The sequence below is a fragment of the Tinamus guttatus genome, unplaced genomic scaffold (genome assembly GCF_059628265.1).
Source record: "Tinamus guttatus ecotype Peru unplaced genomic scaffold, ASM5962826v1 Tinamus_guttatus_pri_ptg000323l, whole genome shotgun sequence".
Lineage (NCBI taxonomy): Eukaryota > Metazoa > Chordata > Aves > Tinamiformes > Tinamidae > Tinamus > Tinamus guttatus.
Genome location: NW_028288857.1, coordinates 1,174,716 through 1,199,911, shown reverse-complemented (window position 1 = coordinate 1,199,911; position 25,196 = coordinate 1,174,716).

Sequence of the window (25,196 nt, the reverse complement as noted above, 5' to 3'; positions counted from 1 at the left end):
GGCAGTAGCAAGGCAGAACTGTACAATTACTTAAAAATAATGGGCAATATCTTAAAAGAGCACAAACAAAAAGAAAATCCCACTCTGCTTGAGCATTTTGTCTACTATCAGAACTTTCAGCTATTGCTTGCTACACTTTTGATTATACAAACCATGAAATTTCATCTCCAGTGCATGGAGGTTTTTGAATTTACAGGGGAATTTCTTGCACACTGAAATACAGCAAAAAATGGCTCCTGCAGATTTAAAGTCTTCAAGAGAAGCTGCCGTTCGCTGATGTCTAGGAGGTAACGCGGCCTCTTTGTCTGACTGGTGCACTTAGATTTGAGCGTAATTAAAAAGCCCTGGAACTGAAACTAATTCCTGCAGCTTTATACTAGGAGATGGATAGCCTTGCTAATGAAAAAGATCTCCTCCACGCAGTCTCCATAGTGATGTCAAGTATAGGGGGGCTTGGAGCTCTTGCTCCTGTTGAATTATGAAGGATGGCTTGGGCTCATGGGCTGGCACTGCTGATCTTAATATTTGGGAATAGACATGGTAGCTGGTCCAGCACAAGGTAGCAATAAACAATGGGTCTGGTTTCCTTCTACCCATAGTTTCTGTTTTGCTTTGTCTTTGTTTCTTTTTTAAGAGTCTGAAACAGAAATATATAATTGTTGGAAATTACTTTGTGTTAGTTGATTAACTTAGGCTAAGTTGAGAGCTTTTGGCCTTGCTTTTGAATAGCTTGAGCTATTATTTATTATTAAATAAATAGCTTTATTTGAAATAATCTAGCACGCGAGCCCCACAGAGGATGGTAATTCACAAGATATAGGCTCTATTATGTTGTATACATTTTGCAAGGCAAAGGGCAGGGGAACTGCCAAACATATTTAGATAAATCTCTGAACTGTTGCTTATTATTACAGGCTGTACCTGGTTTAAATACACCAAATGCAGCTAAAATCACCAACAGTCTGACATGCAAAGTGAAATAATTTGATGCACTTTGTTCAGAGACACAAAACATAAATGCTCAATATATCCCACAAATTAAATGTTGTAAGCTCTCTGTTGCAAGTAGAAGTTATGTTCTGTTTTGTTTTAAGCTCTCTTAGGGTTTTTTTTGTTTTTTGTTTGTTTGTTTGTTTTTTAAATCTAAGGTAATAACCATCGTGTCAGTCATTACACAGTCCCCTGCTGTCATCAGCATCCAGAGCTATGTGCTATTTTCTTTCACACCATTCTGGAAAAGACAAGAGCATTTCCTAGTACCTGCTGCTGATGCAGCTTTTTTGATCACCTGAAGAATTATCTTGAGGGCTTTGTGCTTTTCTTTTTCTCTTTTCCTTTTTTTTATTATTTTTTGTCACATTCAGTGAAGAGCTATGCTTTTTGAGTAACAGGCTATCCATTTTATGCATAAGTATTGCCTTTTTGGTCTGATGCAGTTACAGCATCCTCACAGCTCTTGCCAATAGAATTCTGATAGGGAAGTAATTGGTGTTCTCAGAATTATTTATTTAGACTACTATTTGATATTAGACTGCAATTTTATTGTCTTCAATACATGTAAAACTAGTTTTTGTCTATTAATTGTCCTTTGAATTTTAGTCTTTCATTCAAACAAGAGCCAGAAGACCATAGATCAAATGCCCGTTTCTGGTGTAAATCCATGTAAGCCAATGGATTATACAAGCAGAGAATCCAGTCCATGTATACTAAAGGAAGAGAGGATGGGAAAGTGAGAAATAAATCTCATCTGTGTCGAGAGGCTGCATTAGCTTTGTATGCTTGTATGATTTGAAAATATATATATATATTTTCCTGTAGCAGATGAGCACAGGGAGTTCGTTTCCCTCTGCATTCAGCAAGCCCCATCACTACTGGAGTTGGGCTTCTCAGTTTTAATAATCTAGAAAAAATAATAGGACAATCTGGTGAGTTTGTTCACATGGAAAAAAGACAGCCCGTTAAACCAGACTTCATCTCCAAAGACAGCTAAATGGTGCTAAATTGAAATCAAGCTGCTTCCATTTTGAGAAAGAAAATAAACGTAAAATATTTGATGTGGTCAGGGAACATGTTTAGCCACACTGCGCTGTATTTCCTCTCCTTGGAAACTGAAGGCATAGGGAAATGGGTGGAATTTAGGGTGATGCGGTAAGACAGTGCCCAAGTGCCCATCCAGGAGGACCTGGTACTTGTGGATCATTTCAGAATTTCCAGAGCATTATTATTATTATTATTCTATGGAAGGAGCCACTAAATCTCCTACGATTTATGGGCCTTAGTGTTAAACCAGGGGTACAAATCAGCACAGATGATGGGATTGTATTTTAGCCATTTCCTTGCCATGTTGTTACAGGGGGTTACAGCCCGGAAAGATTGTATTTAAATCCCCAAGAAGGTTTTCAATTTAAAAAAAAAAAAAAAATTCAGGTTTTGTAAAGTTCACTCCTCAGTGTAATCTTCCAGTGATTTAGAAATGTAATTATAAAGCCAATTGACAGTGCCCTTTAAAATATGTCATATAGGAAAATTAATTTTATGGCTTTTTTTAGGGAAAAAAAAAAAAGTTTCCATGTGATATCTTGCATGAGAGGAGTGTTTGAAAGTCCAACAAGTCCTTCCCATGGGAGTAGGAGATGGGGGCCAATGACACATGAGGGGGCCACAGTGACCGACCCAACCTGAGTCCCCTGAGGGAACAGGGACACCAGCAGGTCCCTCCTGCCTCTCAGTCTGGCTCTTGCCTGGAAAAACCTCCATAAACCAAGTGCAAATATCTGAGCAGGGCAGGGGCAAAACAAAATGGTATCGGAGAGCCCATGTATACTGCAGAATGGACAAAAAGCGCTGATAAATTCCATGAATTTAAGAAGACGGTGATATTGCAAGGCTTTAAATGCCACTGCTAACAACAGATCTGAGCCAGATCTGTACACTTTTATAAGTGAGCTGAACTTGCACAAAACGGTGAAAGCAGCAGCTGGAACACGGTACAGAGGTGAAATTTGGGTGAGGAGAGAGACTTTGGTTCCTTGCACAGCCCTTTCCCCCTGTGCTGCTGCTCCACGTGCAGGTTTTAAGGCTCCTGCCTGGCTGGCTTTCTGTGCCTGGAACTGGGTTGTTGCTATTCAAGTTGCACAAATACGGACTAATAGAATTTGTAACAATTAGAGAGGAATTCCAGGTGCTCTAGGTCAGGCCGTTAGAGACTCCTTGCCTGGGAATTTGCAAATGGAGCTTGCAGATGCTCGGGGATGGAGATCCTGTCTGGGCCATGACATTTAGGCACATTTCTAAAATTACAGGAGTATGTTCATCTCTGTGGAAGCATAATCCACATGTTCCACGCTTGGCATCTGTTTCTGGAAAGATGGGAGAGGTGGAGAAGGGTGGATTTGTCTGCTGCGCTGTCAGGGTCAGCAGCAGGAACAGATTGCACAGAAGACCAGGGATGTGAGCCCAGCAGGGCTGGGGTGTGGAGAAGGGAGCAGAAAAGCAGCTCTGGGATGGGCTCCTCTGATCTATCCCAGGAATTTTTTCCACTTTGCTTGAAGTATCTGCCGTAAATGCTCCGAAATGCTCACGGGGTCACATCTAGGCTCCTCTTCTCCACCCTGTGTCCTGGTGGATATTCCTCTCTGCAGCCTCCCTCGCCAGAGGGCAGGACCTTTCTCACCCAGGCAGCTCCGGGCCTCTCCTTCCCATCCCCGGATAAGCTGCTAGTCTGGAAAACCAAATCCCTGCTGCAAACAGAACGAGGGCCACCAGCGCTCAAAGATGCCAAGAGATGGGGACCAGAGGCAGCATTGGGTGACACTGGAGGTAAATAAAATGTGCAGAGCTCGGAGGCTTCCAGCCCAGCTCGCTTGTTCCTGGAATGGTGCTGGAAGCTCCCTTCCACCTCAGCATCCACCATTCCGTAAACAAGTGCTGGTAATGGTGGGGTGACCGCACTGCTCTCCTGCGCTTATGAGCAGTTGGTGGTAATGATGTTCATTATGCATTCAATAGGCTATTTTATAATATGAAGTCATTGAGAAAAGGATAATTAGTCCGCAGCTTGCTTTCCATTTTATTTAATTTTCTTTACTTCTGTTTGGGGAAAAAAAAAAAAAGGATGGAAAAAAACAGAAAACTGTGAAGGGATGATGCTATTTTTGCAGCAAGCAAAATGGAGCTGTTTGATTTATTCCCACTAACAAGAGGGATTGTGAAAATGGTGCTGTGTCTTTTGCTGAATGATTTCTTGCAACTGAGCATCCAAAAGAGCATTTTAATCTCAATGTATGCCTTGCTATTGTATCAAATTAAGAAGAGGAGGCATGGGAGGTTGCTCAGTGAAGAATCCTCTTTTCCATTAATTTGGATGTGTTAAGTGCACTATCAAAAGCCAAAAATGTTCTTGTAAAAATAAAATTCCACACTGGGATTTCATTTCAGGGCCTCACTCATCTACCCCCGTTCATCCCTGCTAAAATTAGGGAAGGGATGAAACAGTAACATCTCCAGTTAACAGAGGTGCCTCATTTATCTGTGTGATTGAATCAGACTGCGCTGTTGATTCCTGTTTCATCCTGAAATAGCAGAGCTGAGGTTTGGGGGTTTTGAATCTGAGCTTGTGCTTCCCAACTCCCTTTGCTTTGCTTATAATGGCCCCAAACGAAATATTCTCAGTTAAGAAGGCATCTGGGCACAACCTCCTTTCTCAGGGGAGGCAGCCTAGGAGGCAGCAGTCGTTCTGCTCCAAGATGCTCTAAATATGTTCATCTAAGCCCTGGCAGCAGCACTGCCATGAACTCGTTGCCCATGTCCCTGGGTGGACCGTGTTCTCCTGCCCCATCTCCAGCTAGACCAGAGCTGCCACCAAGCGAGACGAGCTGCTCGCTGCCCGGCAGCACTTATGGGGCTTCTGCCAAGGGGAGATGGAGTTTAGGAATTTGGGGGGGAAAGACCTACCTGGAGCTGCACTGGCATGTACAATAATTCCGAGGTGCCTGACCTGTTTATTCAGCGTGCCAGCATGATTTTAGCTAAGCAGTCCCTTGTATCTCTGGCCAAGCACATGTTGCAGGAATGCCTCTGGTGCAGTTAGGGTCAATAAGGGATGAAAGAAATAAGATCTAAAACAGTGTAATGTATGAAAAATGAATTGCACCATGGCCTTGGATTACAGCAAGTCTGACTGAAATGCCTGGTGTTCCCCTTTACTTTTATTTCTATTAATATTCCTCAAGCAACAGCAAGGATCGATTTGAAGTGGAGAGCACAGAGAGTCATGGGAGCTTCATTAGCATGCAAATCTGAGCGAATTCATTAGCCCTGCAAGTGATGCCGATGCTCCTGGAAACTAGTAAAAGAGTAAAGTCTGCAGAAGTAAATCAGGCTGTGCTAACGAGCCTGTTAATAAAGCTTTTGTAAGGCTTTTCTAGAGCCAAAGTGACAAAGCGCACTGTCAACACAGGTACTGCTGGTGCTACGCCTTAGATGAGAACTTGAAGACTCTCTTCTTTCTTCTTTCTTCTTTCTTCTTTTTTTTTTTTTTTTTTTTTTTTTTTTTCCTGACGTGGTGCTTTAGATAACTGGGGAAGAAACCAGGGAGCCATAGTAAAGGTAGAGAATGAGGTAGATGCTGCTACAGCTTTTCCTCATCAGATAAGTGTCGCGTGGCTGCAGAAACGAGACAAGGCGACAAATGCAACTGTGCAAATAAGATCCGTTTGACTGAAATTGTGTTTTAAAGCAAAACAAGAGACCGAATTTTTCACAGTGGGGCTTTCTGCTCCTGACTGCATGTTCCGATTTTCCCTTTGCCTCCTTAGGCCTGATTCCAGGGTGCGTTTTGCATCCCCTTCTCCTAAGCGTGTAGAAGAGCCAGCAGCTTTGGTGCTTGTGCTGCCGAGCTGCCTCTCCACAGGATGGAATGTTCCTGATGGAAGGACAACACTGGACCAGATTCCCAGGTTTCTTCCCTGCTCTCATACCCTGGCTTTCGTTATCTGGATTGGAAACGAGATGCGTTGCCCAAACCGTGGGGTCTGCAGGGACAGGTTGGGCAGCAACACGGATGAGCAGGAAGTTTTTGCCTTCTCAGGATGTGTCCTGGGAGAGTTGGAGAGGAGGATGCTCTGTCTGGTTTCTTTTTGCAGCAAAGCATTTGTGTAAAATTGCTTGATGCAGGGGCAAACTGCTCTCTGCTTGCTCGTTGAGTGCAAGAAGCGCTTGACGTGCGGAAGAGCAGCAGATGGAAAACTACTGGAATGCTTTTCAGCTTCCCTCTCCAGCCTCGCCACCCTCGCTGGTGCCTTCAAGGGAACAAAGCCCTGGCCTGCAGAGAGGGAGGAAATTCATCAAAATATATTTGGAGCTAATGGCCTATAATGCAATGGACAATGCAGCTGGAAAATGGAGAGGCAAGGGGAAGGCATGTGAAATATGATGGGGTAAAAGAGCAGAACAGTGAGGAGAACAGCTAAAAGCAGGGAAGGGAGACGGAAAGCAACTTGCATAACGGGGTGACCAAGGGCAGGGAGGATGGGAGGGAAGAGGGCTAAAAGGGAGGAAAAACCCCAAGGTGCAAAGGGTGCCATGCTCTGGGCTGAGGGTTTTTCCCCTGGTCTCACAGCACACCGTAGATATTGCTCTTTCCTCCAGTGCTGAAACGCTGCCCACCTGCAAGAGGGTATTTAGCTCCTTGCTCTCGCTCCTGCAGGGTGCTGTTTGAATTTAAGTCCATAAAATATTGCAGGATATCTTTCCGCCCTGTTTTTGTATGCAATTTTGCCCTCAAAGTCTGTCCTGCCTCTAACCTCACAAGCATAGTGAGATAACATTTTCTCTCAGCCCTATTTCTTAGCAGCTGCTGCATCTTTGCGCAGCGATTGCAGCCCTTTCCATGCCATGCTAGAGGTGCTGTCTCGCTGGCACCTGCACCATCTGCTTTGATTCCTCTTTTGTATTGCAGCACAGCATCATGTTTTCTTTTTTTCTTTTCGCTGCAGCTGCAAAAGCTTTGGGAACATTCCTATAATAAGTGCCATCCAGCTTGGTTTAGCAGATATTTAGGCTCTTTCATTCTTAGCTGGTGAATTACATTTGGTTATCAACACGCATTATATCTGCTGTCAATTAGCTGTTATCTAATGCTGTAAAATGACTTAACTCATTCAGCATATTTGCAGAGCTGTCCCTTACCAGCACACTCCATGGCTTGTAAAAACTTGCAAAAATCCAGGCAATTTTGTCACACTTATTTTTTAACTAATACTTGTTAAAAGTCAGTTGAGTTTCCAGTGTAAGCCTAGGGCTAACAGCCTAACCTGGGGAAACTCTTCCTCATATTAAGTTTGACGGACTATTGGCACAAGAATCCTCACCCAGCAAGCAATATGCAGGATCATGCACTGAAAAATCCTGGCCTTCCCATTAGGAGCAAGGCAGAAGTTGGAATCTGGAATGGCCACCTTCAAAAACCATATTTTATCATAGAAAATGATCAAAATTTAGTAAGGGGACAGCTCAAGGTAGTGTAATTGCAGCCATAAATGAGCATCATCTTGTGAGCCGCCGTGTTGCTGCCTTTTCAATCAATGGGAGAAGTGGCACCAGCCTCAGTGGTGGCAGGATGAAGATGCTGCCCTACTGCAACATGCACATGGTGGGTCCATCAGCGGTGGCCAACAGGGCTGCCTGGACCAGCGCAGGTGACAGGACCAGGGCCTTCATCCTCCACAGGTTGTTTCTTGACTGTATCTCATGGACAAGTATAATGAGACACGAGACGCGATGGCCCCACGGCTGTGACTGCAGCCGCTCGCGTCTCAGGAGGGTTTTCATCTGCTCTCACTGTGAATGTTTCAAGTGTTTCACCAGCTCAGCTGTTTAAAATACCAGAGGCTCCCGGGGGCTCAATACTAGCCGTGAAAGACGGTTTTACATATTAAAATACCTGCTAAAGTTTAAGCCCTGGACAATTAGGAGAGCTTAGGTAGGCGAGGCAACAAAAATGGAATCAAAAAACTCCCTTGGTAAGTCTTGAGTGAGGATCTGTGTGTTTTCTTGTGCAGTCTGTCCAAAAATGCTGTCCCTCATATTCACGCAAGACAGCAGTACTGCCCCAAGGATGGATTTGGCCCTTGGAGAGGAAATATTAGCACTGGACAAAGGCACTGATTTATTTTCCCCCTGTGCCAAAATTAGAGAACCCCCTAGCGCTAAATAATTTTGTTCCGCCTCGCTGTGAAAATTCCCAGTGTTCAATAGCCCTCTGCAAGTTCTCATTTTGTCCCCGTAGCGCAGTGCTCCTGCGGTTATATGTCAGCTGCAGGAGTGGTAAACATGTACACACTACTCATTTAAGACCTTTTAAAAGACTTCTTACTGTGCCTAGAAATTACACCTGTGCTTTCTTACTTACTCATGCTGTTGTCTTTGTTTCTGAGGCTATATTAAGTGAGGGGATTTTTTTTTTCCCCTCCTTTAAAAGAGTGGGAAAACATAAACATCTTTACGTCCTGGTTTTCTCTTTGTCAAAAAAACTTGTGCAGAGGGGTAAGAGCCAGTTAATCAAAGCAGGGAACAAACATATAGGTGCATTGCACTGGAGATGGCAGTGCCCTTCCTGAAGGTACTTGACTTTTCTGGAGTTTTCCTGATTCTAGCTGAAATCTCCAGCAGCTGCAGGCACTTGACTTCTCTGAGAAGGAGACCTGAGATATCCTTAATGTGTTTTCTGTATCCAGAAAGGATGAGGAGAACCGGAGCGTGTGGTATCTGGAGGAGCTGCTTTGGTGGAGGGGAAGGTACCTGGAGATGGCTCAGGAACAGGCTGTGATGAGACATTGGCTTCTTATCACCTTCTCCATTGCGGGAAGATCTTTATTTAGAAAAGATTATGTGATAGAAGTAAGAATGGGAGGAGATGGAATAAATAATGTAAAATACCAGGTGTAAAGGGCTGTTAGATTTGTTTGCCTTATACCCCAAGAACAAGGGAATCAAAAGTACTTCCCATAAACTAAAGAAATGCTCCTTTTTCTGGCTATCACTGTTTGGATATTTGGCTCAGAAAAAGTTTGAAGCACAGTAGGCAAGAAAGCTCCCAATCCAACCTAGAGCTTCACTGAGCTGATCTAATTCAGCTCACCTTAGTGGCTGTCCTGTACAAATACCTGTGAGTATTAACTGTCCATATTAACTGACTGCTCTCAGTCAGTTCAGGACAGGATCATAAGACTGTCATTTGCCATTGCTTTTAACATGTTTTTTGATGACCCAGCTTTTTCTCAATGCAACCCGTTTGTGAAGCCATTCTTACATTTTGCTGTTAAACATCTGCTTCTTCAACTCTGCTGAGAATTTAGTCCTAGTAGCTTGTCTAGTGTATTTGAAAATAACAGAACTCTTGACCTGTGTTTCCTAAATGTTAGAACCAAGCCTCAATGGCACCTGCAATAAGGATGTTTAAATCCTAAGGAATGCCTTATGAATGCCACCTTCACTGCAATTTCTGAACGTTCTCACTGATCACATCTGGGATGTATTAGCACGTCTCCTCTTGAGCCAAGACCCAGCCTCTCCACACAGGGATTGCAAATTATCCTTCAATTTGTGTTTCTCGTGGCCTAGCAGAGACAACACGTCCTCTGTCGCATCCCTGAGAGGCTCCTTCACGTTGCTCTGCAGTAGCGTGTCTGTGTTGAGTTCCCCCTTCTCTTCTGGTGCTTTCCCACATTCAATGGTCAGTCTTGCTTCCATGGGTAGCAGCCAGAGTCCTGCTACTCTGCAGGCTACAACAGGCAGGTCTAGCACAAGCAATGAGAGCAGAACCAGCTTGCTGCTTCTTGGCGTTGTCAAACTCCAGTAAGATCTTGGCCAATGGGAAATGCAAGAAGGATGCGAAGTAAGAAAAAAAAAGTTATTGAAGTGCTGCTGTTGCCAGTCCATTCGCATGATCAGAGAGCCAAGTTCATAGGAGCAGTGCAGCGGCTTGTCTGATACTAGACTGATGTTTAAATCAGGCACAAACTCAGCGATAACTCTGATTCCACCTGGGACTTGTGAGTGCAGGGCCGGGCAAACAAGTAATGATGTCTGTAGCAGTAGATAGAGATGCTGTTACTAACTTTGATAGAGCAATGTGAAGCACTGGGTGAAACATTACAACAGGCTGACAGATGAAAGATCTCATGGGCTTCAGAGACAAGAATAAAGCAATTATACCTGAAATGAACTTTCTTTGATAAAAGTAGCAGTGGCGAAGCTTCCAAACATCCTTAAAACCACTATATGGTTGACCGAACCCTGTGTACTTTATGGCAGAAATATGAACTGTAGCAATTGAGCTAAAGCTCCTAATTTTGATAAACCCGGATTTTTATGGATCTGGAATACTATAGAATCTGAATGCTTTGGGAAGAATAGTGCCAAGTTGTTGATCTTATGTTGACCCACTGCATACAGGGCCCTACATTTTGGGGACAATAGGTAGTCACAACTGTTTGTGGTAGCACCTCCTAATTACAGGCAAGACAAAGCTCCATCCATCAGTGCTTTGGAAAGGGAAGCAAAACACGGGGATGAGAGAGACACCAATGCAGGAAGGAAAATAGAGAAGAGCCACAAGGACTCGTTTTCTTCTGAGGTGCCTCCCTTCCTCATCTCTCTTTCCACACATTCCTTTGTATTTTTACCTCTGCCCATCCAGCATCTTTTCTACAAGAAGTGACCTTTTCTGTCAGTTCGACATCATTGTACATCTTGTTTTTTCCACTGGCCGCTTTTGCCTGTCCTTTTTAAGTGATTCCCACACTTTGCAAAGGGGGACACTGGTGTCTTCCCATCTTGAGAGATGATTTTGGTGTTTTTGATTTTGATGTGGCTGCTTACTTCCTTAGGAGCAGGACTTGCTACATAGCATATGCTCATTACCACTTCTTCCTGATGATTTGATGCTGATTTTGACACAACGTACACAGGTTTAAGTCAGAACTGAGTTATATCGAAATAACACTGGCTTGTGCTAGGGGAAGAAAACAGGTTTAGTTGGGCCTAAATCAATCCTTGCTTTAGTGAACATCAGTGCCCCTTCTCAGGGAGCAGGAATTCTCCAGGGCGTTAGCTGTTTTCTGTCGTGAATGAGATGTATTTGCTGCAAACTGTTACGTGTTTTTGGAGGCCTCTATCAAGAGGCTGGTTCACAAAATCGAGTGCAGGACAGTCTCCTTCCCCCACAGTATGTTAGGGTTGAACTTATAGAAATAAAACAGTTCTCAATAAACACTTGATGAGTCTACATAATTAAAAATCTTTCCTGCTGGGGGTTAATGATTTGGGTAGATTAACTTGATAATGTAATGTAAAAAGTCGAAATCAGGAGCATGCATCCAGAAATACTGGTACAGCTCTGCAGTAGGAGACAATTTTAAGTAAATAACCAGAGAAGCTATTTTGCAATTAAACATGTTTCCAAACTACTGTACTTGGCTATAAAAAAAACATCATCTTGAAAAGTCAAGTTTCATTTATTTTAATTAGCACTGTCATGAAGTATTCCATTTGGCATGCACTGACTAACGAGCCCTTTTCTAGACACAGATTTGAAGTGTATGTGCACAGAAACTGGTCACAGACTGTTTACCTGGTGTCTTGGGCCCAGTTCTCAGGTAGCTGAGCTTGGTCTTGCTCCTGATTTACATCAGGTAAAAATGAATCTCCTGAATATGCATTTTGGGGGGTGGCAAGTAGTCTGCTGACATCAGTTGGAAGGATCCTGTTGCCTTCAGGGTTCAAAGATGTGTGAGCTGGGCCTCAGTCTCCACTCTGTTTTGCTTTTCTTACATGCAAGTTATTTAACTGGAGTGGCATCAGTATCAAATTGATGGAAAGCCAAAGTGATCTTGATCCTCCTTTGAGACTTACCGTTGAATTGCATTATATATAAGCAGAGAAGCTTCTTTATTATTTATGGGTTAGAAAATCAGAACCATCAGGGAAAATGATATAAGTCCTATTAAGATGGATGAGTTGGAGTTAAGTCCATGTATTCATAACAGGATTATTCTTTGCAACTCCTGTAAAAGTGTATTATCCTCTCAGGAGGAAAAACTAGCCGGGGTGGGAGGAAGCCAGGACAAATGGCAGGACTTTCTCTTCCGAGGTTCTGCATCCCAGCCTGGTTTGTGGTTGTGCTGGCAATGCCCAGCCTGCGGGATGGCTCCCTTGGTTGGATGGGCAACTCCAGGTTGTGGTAAAGCAGCACATCCTCCCTGCTTTAGGATTTCTGCCCGAGTCCCCTTCTCTCTTGTCCAACTTGCTCTTGAATCTGCCGAGATCTGAAGTTTGCTCTGCAGGTCCAGTGACTTCACAGGCTTAAATCTCACTACTAAAAAAAGTTATACTGATAAACACCTACACGGGGAGCCTACTGAAGAAGGAAGTAGAGTGTATGAAGGGCACTATCAATTCAGTACTAATGCCTCTTATTTCGCACTGCTACAATCGCAGCCAGAGTGCTTAGTGCACTCACAGAGCCACACAAAAGCACTCTTTGTGCAGAAAGAGGTATCCTCTGGGGAGCAGCTATTCTGGGCTACCCCTTATTTGGATAAGCCCTCTCATAAGAGATCTGAGCATTTCGTCCTAGTGCCCATAGCTAAAACTCCCTGTTCCCCCTTAATTTACTCCTCCTCTGTGTTAACACCCTTCAAATATTTCTAGACTCTTTCCCCTTCCTTGCCATTTAGCTGAGCTTTAATTTTATTTATTCCTTCATCAGAAGTCCATCTCTCCTGCTCCTCAGCTTCTTGTGCAGCAGCTCCTCGGAGTCCTCCTTCCAGTTCTTGCATGTCCACTGATGAGGTGAGCAGGACCCAGCGTGGGAGCCTTGGGAGCTGCATGGAAGTCACTCAGGTGGGATCCTTCATGCCTGACCCCATGGTATCATGTTTTCATTTGCTGCCCACACCTGCACTTCTGTCACAGCCTAATGCAAAACCAAGGTCTGTTTTTCTCCTGCTGGCAGCGCTACCTATCTTTATCCTGTTACTATCATTTCAGGAAGTATATTGGCATTTTGGAATGGCTTTGTCTAGATAATAATACTTTTCATATCCCCGTTCAGGATCTCCTCTTATCTCCTGCCTGTGCGTAACTGATTGAGCGATAACAATGTTCCCTCTTTCCTCCTTACCTTATAATAAGCACCAGCAAATCTCTGCCAGTTCTGAACTCAGCAAGCGTGCACTCTGCACCTTCAAGTGGATCCTAATCCAAACATTATGTGAGCGAAAGCAGTTTAGTGTTTAATGGATCTATAACTTTTCTCTCCACTCCCCAGGCATAATGCTCGCAGACCTACCTTGCAGCAGCTCCATCCCTTGAATCTTGTTCCACAGCAGCATGACCTCTCAGTAGTCTCCATCTAAGCAGACTCCCTCATTTGATGTCCTCTCCATTGTTAATCTGAGGTCTTTGTAAAAATTATTACTATTAGGTTGTCTTTCGCTGTGTCATTCCCATGCTTGAATGCTTCTAACATTCTCAACAGCTTTCATCTTGGCACCCTAGAGACAGCTCTGTAGCCCCTTGACTTTCAACTATGCTCGTCCGTAAAATCCTCACTGAAAGGGTGTCTTTATCTGCCTAAGTGTTTGCATTCGCTGCGGGTGGTGGTTGAGCTGATGTCTGCTTGGCTGCCTTCACACACCCAGGAGGGAGCAAAGTGCTGGGTCTGGAGCTGGGAGGAAAGTGAGGATGGCACTCCTCGTGAGGATGGCAAGGTTTTGGTCAAGTTTATCCTCTTGCCTGAGCATTCAGAAAATGGGACAACATCTTTTTGTTATGTCATGGACTTAGCATCCAGACAAGAGATCTCTCCTGCCGTCTTTTTGTGGTACATTACAGTTGTGCCTTTTCATCCTCCTTTGAAAGTCTTCGTTCATTAAAGAGTGATTCATTCATTCCCTTCATTCATTAACAGAATTTATAGTGGAAGTTATGGAATATATGTTATGGGGTCTCCTCTGAATCCAACATCCACATTCTGATCATCTGCATTTACAGGAGGCTGATCATGATGATTATTCTGGTGTCTCCCAATCCTGTGTTTTTACCCTCTCTGTTTGATTTGCCTATGTTTTGCAATCACTGGGCTATTTTGAATATCTATTTTTTTTCCTACGCCCAGTTTCCCTCAATGGTACTTTCCTTTCATATTTTTACTATCTAGGAAGACCTGACCTTCACTTGAATATTTTCTACTGGTGGCTTCAACTTGCTTTGTCGCAGCCTTTCAGATGAGAATGCAGCTCCCCCTTATTCATAAGCATAATGCTATGTATGTTCTTCATCTGTTGAGAAGCCCCAAAACCGCTGTGTACCATATATGTCTTTTTTGTTGTTTTTTTTTTTCTTTTTTTTTGCCATGAAACCACTCATTTGACTTGGTGTTTCTGAAATTCCTCTGTCCTCGAAAAGCCCTTGTTTGCAGTGCCCTGCAGTGCAATGCTGAATCTCACATGTGTAATGAACTAGTTTTATTTTTAGTACCCCCTCTAACGTGCTCTGCCTGTTTAGACACACTGTGTTGCTGGTTGTTCCCTCTCTGGACCATGCTGAGCATGAGGACTGGGCTGCTCCCTGCTTGGCAGCTCCCCAGCAAATTTTTGAACCTCTCCTGCCTATACCCTGTTTTTCAAGCTGATAAAACCAGTGCAATAAAGTCAGCTCACTCGCCGGTTCATCTCGCATTCAGTTTAGTTTAATGAAATGAGAATCAGATGAAGTCAGAAACAATTACTGCAACTGATGTTTCCCCAGTTTCTCGCACAAATTTGAAAAATGTACTGGGTCAGATACTCATGCCCTACACTTAAAATGAGTTGTTTCTCAGTATGTATCTGTACTGTTCTCAATGCCGGGATGTCCGAAGCTGATTTCTTTTTTGGAGGAAGGATGGACTGTTCTGAACTATTCATGACGCTGTCAGAGATCAGAGGGAGGAGAGCTAAAATGATCATGAGAGCAGGAGCAGGGTAGTGGGAAGAAGGGTTAGCAATCAAAGAAATTGATGAGATGGGAGTGAGACGAGCTGTGATCTAAGCACTTTTCATACTTGCATTTATATATATATATATATATATATATATATATTCAAAAGATATTGCAGGCATGGAGAGTGTTTGTTCCTTTTTGGAGATCTGTTTCATCTTTACCCTGGCTGACAGCGATTAGGGAGAGCGAAACACTTTGGGTAGCCTCAAACAACTTGCTAAGTTCTTCCAGGTTGAAGCACAGCAATGTTTTTTTATAGCTGACACCAATCAAGGCGAGCAGACAAAAGTGAAAGTTTTGATTTGGAATCTATAAAATGAAGATGTGAAGCACGTTTTCACTCTCAGTACAGAGAAAGACATGGGCAAGACACAGGAAAGGGTTTATTCTATCAATACCATTTGTTTTGGCTTTTTCTAGGCAGTTCTGCACCCTCTGTAGAGCTGCTGTGGCACGATTGGTGTGTTTGGTACTGGCTCTGCTACTGGGATTTTGTGATGCAGCCAAGGTCAGGAAAAAGCGATGCTATGGAAGCAAAAAGGAAGAAACAGCAAAGCTGTCTATCATAAAAGATTGAACACTTATTACTCTGGCCCAAGAAGGATTAAATTATTGTGTGTTTGTTCTGAGATAGCACCTAAGGTCCCCAGCTAGATAGCCTTTGCCCCATCGTACTAAGTACCGTGCGATGAACGGTGTCACTAAGACACAACCCGCAGGTGAAGATAAATCCCTTGTCCTTTCAGTGGGGCTGATGTCACCTCTGAGCATCCTCACGTGGCACTAAGCAAGAGGAAAATAACACTCCTGTAATCAGCAATTGACCTCTGTGGAGAACCAGACAGCATCGTGTCACACCAGCTATTCAGCCAAAAGGCTTTTAGAGGCACCACGGAGCAGGGGGATTTTAAATAAGAGGTGGCAAACTGGAGCCGAGCTCAGTTACACCATGAATCTGCACTGCTGGGGAGCTCCCCCAGGCTGGCACTGGTGCAGCTGGCACGGGAGCTGGCCTGGCATCACGTGTGACACAACAAGGTGAGTTATCAGGACACTGGAGCAAATAGCCACGCTGGCTTAGCGGGGAGAGAAGCGAGAAATGTTTGCAGTGAGATGTGAAACTGCTTGAGATTCACAGTTTGTCACAGTCCACTGTGATTTCATGAACAGGCTTTTTTTTTTTTTTCCCAAAGGAAATTTTTGTGATGATATATTAAGGAAAAATAGGCCGCTTTCCATAAAAATTGCCTGCAAGCAAGCCTGCTTCAGTGCACGTACAGGAGAACAGGAGCCCATTTTCTGTGGCTTTGGCATTAAAAACACAGGGAAGTGAACGCTGCCCAAAGTTTGCACAGAAAATGGGCATGTTGTCAAAGCCACAAAAGAGTGACAATAGGAAAAACCTGGAGAAACACAGTAGATCCTCCTTTAGGAGAACATTATCTAAGCATTTGCTTAAGTGAGCGTGTGTGTTAAGCGCTGTGATATCGAAGGATGCGATCCAGATATCCCTGTGTTGTGGATGAAATTCCTGAGGACTACACCCAGGTGGAAATGAGATTCATTGCTCTGATTACATTTTAAGCCTTCTGTTACATAACACTTTGTTTGTGCCAACATACTCCACCTCTTTTCTTTTTCGCTCCTGTGGGAATTATAGCAGTAAAATCAAGTTGCCCACAAATCCCCACAGCAAAACCAAACAAGACTCATGTCCTAAGCTTGGTCTTATTAGGGTGATTTCAGTGCTGAGATTTGTTTGAAAGAAAGGATAAAAGGATTGTTTGAAAGAAAGGATTAAAAAAAAATCTTGCGTTGTTTTCCTGCTGCCCTACATTTCATTCTGGATATGAATAGCTTTGCCTCTGTGCTTTGAACATCACCCAACCCTTAAAAATAATAATAATAAAAAGAACTTTTGCCCTGCTCAGTTAACTGCAAAAGCATGATCCCTCCTTGATCCTGTTTGCTGCATCCATGTAGAGCATCCCTCAAAGTTTGGTGCATGGGAGCAGAGAGCTGGGGCAGAGCGGTGCGTTTCATGGTCTTCTCCTGATGTTTGTGTGACTTAATAGTGACATCCAGCGGTCACTGAGGTGCTGTCTGTCACAGGTATGATGGGGAGAACATGCAAAAGGTCCTTTTATCTAAAGGTAGTGCCATTTGTGTCCTTGGTGTGTTTGCAATGCTCGCTTGCTCATGAAACCCCCATGCAAGCTCAGCTATCATCTGGCTAAAAGGCACATTAGAGCAAGTCATGTAACTTTTGTTTCATATCTCAGAATATAAAATCTTAAAATCATCCTGATTTTTCTCAATTTTATAACCCTCATGTGTTTGCAGAATCATGAATATTATTCATAATTAAGCTGCTATAAATGTAAAAATAAATCAAAACCTTATTAAACATTAATGCACAGAAACTTCCTTCTACTAGTTATAACAGTAAACACAAAAATAAGCAGTTTTCATCTTAAGTTTAACATTACAGGCATATTTTTACATGATAATTTAGCTTTCAAAAAAAAAGTCTAACTGTGGAGTTTAATGATACCACATGAAGCAGCTTGTCAGTTCATATTTATATTCAAATCTGAATGTTCCCAGTTCCTAGTGTGTTTCTTTGGTATTTTACTGAAGATTTCCTGACAGTTTTTTTGCAAACTGTCTCCAGGAGAAGCAGCCTGCAAACCTGCACAGAAACAAAAAGCTTCCTACACTGCTGCCTCAGAGGTTCGATGCTTCAGAAGGGGACTTGTATTTCCTATGTGCACGCAAGGCTAAGGCTTGAAGGCTGCAATGCAGTACCCCAGGTGAGGGCTGGTTGGGCCAAATCCTCAAGATTTTCCTGAGAACTAGAGATGTTTGAGCTGAAGCCTGATCATGGGAACATGCAGCTGCCTGAGCACCTCTGGATCCTTCTTCCAGCTCAGGAACCAGTTTGGGGATCTCCTCTGATCCTGACCTCTCCTCCTGGTTGCAAACCCAGGTGGTCACACGTGTGCAAGGTAAGAGCTGTTATTTTCCAAGTGCTGCTCTCAGTGCTGCCCTGCCTGCCCCGAGACAGACGTGATCTGCAAGGAACCGCTGCGACCACTTGTGTTGGAGGATCGCCTCAATGCAGGTAGCCAAAGCATGAGAGATTATTCATCATCGGTTGCTCTAGAGTGAAAAATAGGGGTCACTTCTCTGCTGACAGGGTTTATGTCTTCCTCCTAGTCCTGTCCCAGCAGGAGCACTTCACCAGCCCCAGTCTGCCTGCCTGCCTTGTTTAGAGGATTTATGTCTGCAGTTCTCGTGTTCCCTTCACAAAAATGACACGTCGAGTAACTCCTCTGGTGCTCTTAAAACCCTTTTACTCATCAACAGATGTGGCAAAGAAAAGAGTAGATTACAAGCCTGGTGAAATTGGAGGATTTGCCCCAAATGACAGGAACATCTCCACCCATGACTGCGCAAGGCGCCATCCTGGCCAGGCAATTAGCTGCATGTAAGCAAAGCAGAAAGCTGGGCCTGAACCTCTGCCTCTCATAGTTGGATCCTTCTGCCCATTTCCAGTGTAAATTCAATGATGAAACCCTGCACTTGTCAGCAAGCTCAGCTGGCTGGGCCTTGTGACCTGCCTCTTTCTCATAAGCTCACCCCATGTCATGGGCTGCGCAAGTAACAGCACCACTGTCGATAGCTAGAAGACGTATTTCTTTTTAATATAAGACATAGAGGTTCTAAAATGACTTCAGCTGCTATCGCATGGAAAAATATGTATGCTGCCTTCAGCTTTTTGACATTAGATGTTCCAGCCTGTCTCCCCATAGGTGAAAACTGCATTGCATGGCCTTGTGTCCACTCAAGAATCAAGAGCAACCTTCTAGCTTCAGTAGCCCACGTTGCAGGACCCCTCTGATCTCTTGCAGCATCTCATGACTAGTGGGTGCTAATTTATGCTGCTCTTCCTCCTCTTTTCTCCAGGCTACTCGGGAGGACCCAGGGGACAAGGCAAGTGGCGTTTGGGTTGTTCCTTCTGCGTGACTTTGGGTAAGTCCTTTTTCTCTCTCTTGTCCTTCAGAAGTGATGTGAGAGTCCCAGGGGTGCAAGGTGAAGCCATGAGCGCCGTACGCCGGTCCCACTGCTTCCCAAAGCCCCGAGCGTGCGTCCTGCACACTAATTCCTTGATGCCTTTTAATGACTCCAAAGCCCTTTACTGAGTCAGACTAAAGCTAAATTTATCCCAAGGTTAGGGTGACACTTCTGTACAGAAATCTATTTAAAGTAAAAGCAAGAACTTTGGAATAACAAGTTGTCTTACAGCTCCAGAGAATAGACAGCTTCCCATATATTTTTTTTCGATGTAAGAGGTAACACGTTTTCATATTTAGTACATGCTAATTGTTGGGAGCACTGTCAGATGGTTCAGCAAATTAAAAATGACAACATCAGCCTGTTCAATCCATTAAAAGCTCTCCAGGATCATAAGGGACATTGTTAGCCAAGCGCTACTGGCATCCCTGTGGTAAAGCCATCTTGCTTCCTATTAATGCATGCCTTTACTGAGGAACAGATTTTCAGAGCAGGTACCATCCCATCACATTATTGTAAGGACAGTGTAGGAAAACCCAGAAGATAGAAGACCTCATGCAGAAAAGTCTCATGCAGACTTAATGAATAAAATTTAAATAGGTCCTAGGCCATGCAGCCAAGACAAAAGATTGGGAATGGATTTCTCCTTGTCCTAACACCACTGCAAGCACCAAGTGGTGCTGCATAAAAGGGCTATGGGACAATTCTGGAGCAAGCTTTTAAAGACAGAAGTAGTTCAGCAGCATTGTGAAAAACTCCAGAATCCTACCTGCAGAAGCTGAGAAACTAGCAATCCGAGCATTACTGTTGTTCATATTTTTTTTGGCATTTCAGAGAGTTGGACCTTAGCTCCTTTGTGCAGAAATATAAGCAAGCTCAAAAAGCTGTGGAGAGCTTAGTGAAGTGCTATGTCCAAGCCAATATACCTTAGCATTTATTATTGGTGGTATTTATTGTGTAGGCCATGCTATTTCCCCAAAGCAGAAAGCAGCTGTGTATTATTTCCAGACCATAATTTCCACCCAGATGGGAATGAAGGCAGAGAAAACTTGCATCTGTTTGCATCCGTTCTGATAGACACATGCAGAATCAGTTTGCTTTTGAAAAGGTTGCCATAAAGCTGTTAGTTCACTGAAAGGCTCTAGCTCTGAGCTTTTCAACCTATCCAAAAATTGAGTGTGAGAATTTTGGGTTCTTAACCAGCTCTTTCTGAGCATCCTTCTCAAAGGATGGTAGCACCTGCTGTGCTAGGAACTGCTGTAAAACAAACAATAGATCATTGTCCTACTCATCTGTAATACAAAAAAAAAAATTACTTCACTTCCCTGGTATTTTTGTTACTCTGTCTCTGCAACACTCTTCTGGGTATAAAAAATCTACTGGGATGGATTGCAGATGGAGAAACAGCATTAATATAAAACAGTGATAGAATAATGGCTACAATACAGGGGCAAATCATAGGGCTGTTCATGAAGTTAAAAGCCAAATTCCCATCATTTTCTATATTAGTGCTGTTGAACACATTGCAGGAATAGCAGTTTTCTTCCTTCAGTATCTCCAGCTGTTGTTCTGGGAACATCACGGGCTATTAGTATTTCTTTACCTTTCATTTACGCCGTCGTGTTTGCTCTCCTGGGCTGCTAGAAAGCAGGCTGACATTGCCAAAGAGATTTACTGCGTGTACTTTGTATACGCTTTAATTAGGTCTCCATTCATGTCTTTTACTTGACACTTACATAAGAAATCACTCATAAAGTGTTAGAACAGTATGGAAATCAATACAAGTCTTAAATTTGCAGTGACATGCAGGGTGAAATTAGGTGCTTTCAGTTACTCAAGAAGTGTCCTCCTCCACTTCATGGCATGGAGACATACGGTTTTGCATTGAGGGTTTTAATACTGCCAGGCTCAATGTGGTTTGATTAAATGGGTGCATGAGCTCCCCCAAGAGCAAGGGTCTTTGCACAGCTGAGATGGCAAATTTCCCATCTGTGCTGGTTTTGACACATCCAGCAGCTAAAGCCAAGGAGCTGTACAGAAATTAAAGCTTTAACAAGGAATTGTTTCGTTTTTGTCACTTCAATTTTGGCTTTATTAGACTTCCTGACAGCTCCAAGCTTCAGACATTTGGTGTCAATGGTGGCTGAAATATTGTACTATTATATTATTGTCACTTCAATTTTTGCTTGTGTTTCTAATAGAAATCTAAACGATTAGGTGTTTAACTTTCATGCTCTGTCAACACGAGGAGGAAAAGAATAAAACTGTCTGTCTTAAGGTTTAGCACTCTGGAAATGGCATTTTTGAGAGGGATTTTTCTTTTAACTATTGGATTATAGGACTTGGCCTCTTGCTGGTTGAGCAGGGCTTCCCATTAACCAGGCAGATTATCTCCAGAGAGGGAGTGAGGGACTACTGCTATTAACTCTGTGAAAAGACAACACCTGAGTGCCCCTGGGTGAGTTTTCAACCTCACACTTGCTTTTTTACTCAACCTGCTGGCTTTCATGCATAAAAGTTACAAGAAATGAGGCTTCCTAAATCTAACCACCCAAGCCATAAAGAGGAGAGCCTGTTACAGTCCTAATTTCCACACTGATGGGGAGACAGGGGTACAAACCTTTGAACACTTGGCAAGGCAGCCCTGGGGCTGTCTGCCTTCTGCAGAAAAGCACCCACTGCCACCAGCTTACAAGATACTGAGATATCTGCAGAGAGAGACCAATATCTGAAGTGTAATCAACTTCAGAACAATCATTTTCTTGTATACTGCATTCATATGGATACATTTTTAGTAAATCTTGGAAAAAACATATGGCCTGTCTAAACACATATTTGCAAAAATACAGCCATGTACATGACAGCTGCTATTTTTTTTTGTCTTTTTACTAATAAGGATTCAGTAGAACTCAGTATATTCAGTTATATTTCCCTAAAGGAAGACTAACAGGGTGTATATATCCCAACTTGCCAAGGAGGTATCGCTGGTCATTAAGTTATCTTTCATGCTCTCCATTTCCTTTTCATGCAGCCATTTCTTCATGGCATTCAAATCCTTAGCTGTTTCTCCTTCTTTGCCCTAGCACTTTGATAGAGTCACTTATAAGTTATAGTGCAAAAGTCTCCTTGTGAGAAGGGGAGAAATTTAATTAAAGTCATCCATTTACAGATGAGACTAAAGAAGGAGTTGAAAGCCCAATTTTTTTGGCTCCCTCTGCTTGGACCAAAAATCAAAACTCATTTTTGGCTGAAGAGGATGGCACATTTGAGTGTTCTGTACTTCTCAGAGAAGCCAGGCTATAAAACCTTTTCACCAAGCATATTTTATTATTTGATCTGAAGTAATTGTATTATAATCGATGGCATTGCTCCTTGCACAATATGACAAGTCTTACAAGCAGCAGCACTTGTATGAAAGATCAGAAAAGGAAGGTTAAGTTTCCTATATCTGGACATTCAAAACCTCAAAATTAGGTGCCAACTTTGAAAGTGTAAATCTCAAAATCAGGAGAATTTGGGGGGATCCCCATTTTGATAGTTCAGAGAAAAGAACACCTTGTATATACAAGCACATCCAGTACATAATCTCATGCTGGCAATTAATTGGTAGGCAGTGTAATAGTTCCATTAATAAGATTAATGCCAGGTGCAGCTCTATAGATTATTGAAAAGACAAAGAGGCTGGATCCATGCAATTAGAGTGAGATGCCTGCATTAATTAGGGCCCTCACCTGACAGCAACGGTTACTTCAAACAGCTCCACAAACTATACGCCCTCTTTGGCCTCATAATACTTTCTGGTTTGTTCTCTCAATAGTTTTGTTAGCTGTCTTATATTCTATGTATTAATGAAGAATAATAGTATTGTTCTAACATGCAAGTGCAGTTCTTTCTTCATCTTTGTTTTGATCAAAATGATACTCTAAAATTTAGCATCCGTTTGTTTATTTGAGTTGTTCACCTTATTTGAACACTGGCCACTTTTCCCCTCCTGATGAAAGTGGAAACCACAAGGGTAGGTTTTGTGACAGCGTCTGCACTCAACCTTCTGTTAATAAATGGCAGAGGCCAAATAATAGCTGAAGCTGGAGCTAATATACTTCCATAATTTGGAACCTATCCAAAATGTTATAAAATAAAACCAAATTAGTTATTGTGAAAGCTGAAGATGCAGGTCAGACCTGTATCATGCAGATGCTTGACCTGGTCCTGTCTGACCGCCAGCAGCCTCATGTTCTCTGGTGCATTGTGAGAGCTCCACATATTTCTGGATTTTGCTGCTGCAGAGCCAAAAGCACCAAGTCTGGACTGGCCCCCATGGTAAGTGTGTCCCCAGTACCCATCCCTTTCCGAGTTTCTTCTTCTGAGTTTGCAGTCATGCCTGGTCTTCATTTCCCCTATTCTGCAATGATAATATGAGGGCTTCCATTCTGCAGTGAAGTTAGGCATTAGAGTGAGACACATCACCCTAACAACCATCCTTGGAAAAGGAAATCACCCTGTTCTGCTCTGTTGTACTCATTCCCAATTACAAGCCAAGTATCTCAGTCATGAATGTCAAAACAGATACTATCTAGTTAAATGATACACGATAGGAGCAGTTAAGCCATAAGCTGTCATGCGCTGAGACGTGATTGACGGGAAAGCTGTCTCCTGATGGTACAAGAGAATTAGCTTAATACTTAAGGTGAAGCGATGTCTGCTTAGCAGAGCCCCTGTTGCTCCACACAAGGAGAAATCTGGCAGTGTTATTGTTACCACATTCTTTTTTTTAGAAATATTACCATGCAATTTTTATATTTTAAAAAATGTTTTGGACCCTCTAACCTGCTGTGATTAATTTTCAAAAACCAAAGCTACAATTTAGACTAAAGAAACGCCACATTTTATTTTTATCTCTGCACCACATTAAGTACATGCTGTTCAAAACCCCAGGTGCCCGTTGTGGGCCCGGTAGCCTGGGCTCCCTGGAACTGCGTGACCTACCGACGGCGCAAGGTTCCTCTCATTCCTTTCCACGCCGCGTTTTGGCCATCGCTCGTTACACCCAGCTGCGAGATAAACGTGTCACTCTTGTTATGTCAGAATTGCTGGCGTGCTGTTCTCATCGTTTTGCTGAGCTACGGGAGCTGCTGCATAGAGCTGGATACTCTCCAAGAGAGATGAAAGGAAATATCAGGCTTGCTAGAATTTGGGAATCTGCTTCAGATTTTGCTGCTGAAGCCCTTAAATTAACCTGGTTCATTTGCCTGGGCACTAAAATAATTTCTCCCTTGTTTCCTAGGATGAAGTTATTCCTGACAGCGAGCAGACTAGAGGGGTTTATCAGGTAAGCCAAAACCCATTTACCCAGCCAGTCACTCCAAGCCGTGATCTGCCAACTCGGTAGAGGATTTTCCCTAACCTACCTCCATGAGGGTTAAATCCTGCTCTGGATAGAGATCAGCGGGCATTTTGTATTCAAGGTAAAATTTGGCTTTTTGCTTTTGCAGGTCCTTGTGCACGCACTCCACGGAAATCACTTAGCGAGCAGTGGTGCTCCAGGAAAGCCCAAGCCTTTGCTGCAGCGCAGCATCCTGCTCCTCAAGCTTCATTTCATGGCACTTGAGCATCCTGAGCAATTCCCTAATAACGCCCGCTCTGGAGCTTCCCACACCAGCGCAGATGCGTATTGGGGAGCAGACGTATAATGTCAGGATTTTGTGATGCTTAAGCTTTTATGCTTCCCCAAGACATATTTGAACTCTGTCCATGGTGTTTGTAGAACACTGAGATATTTAGATAGCGTTAGTTTGCTGTGTTTGAAATGTTCTCACTCTGCATAAATTTGTTATGAGTGAAGATTACATTAAACGTCAGCTAGCAGAGCAAGATCACGCAGGCAGCCTTGCCTGCCCCCTGCACAGAGCACCCTTTTAGCCTGAGTTCATGACTCAGTGAACCAATCTGGAAGTGAAATTCCACTTTTGTAAGTGAGAGATGCTCCCATTTCACTGCCATATCTACAAAACTTCATCCTTTTCTTATTTCTCCTCCCCTGGTGTTTTGCCCTGATGTGGGCTTATTCTTCACTG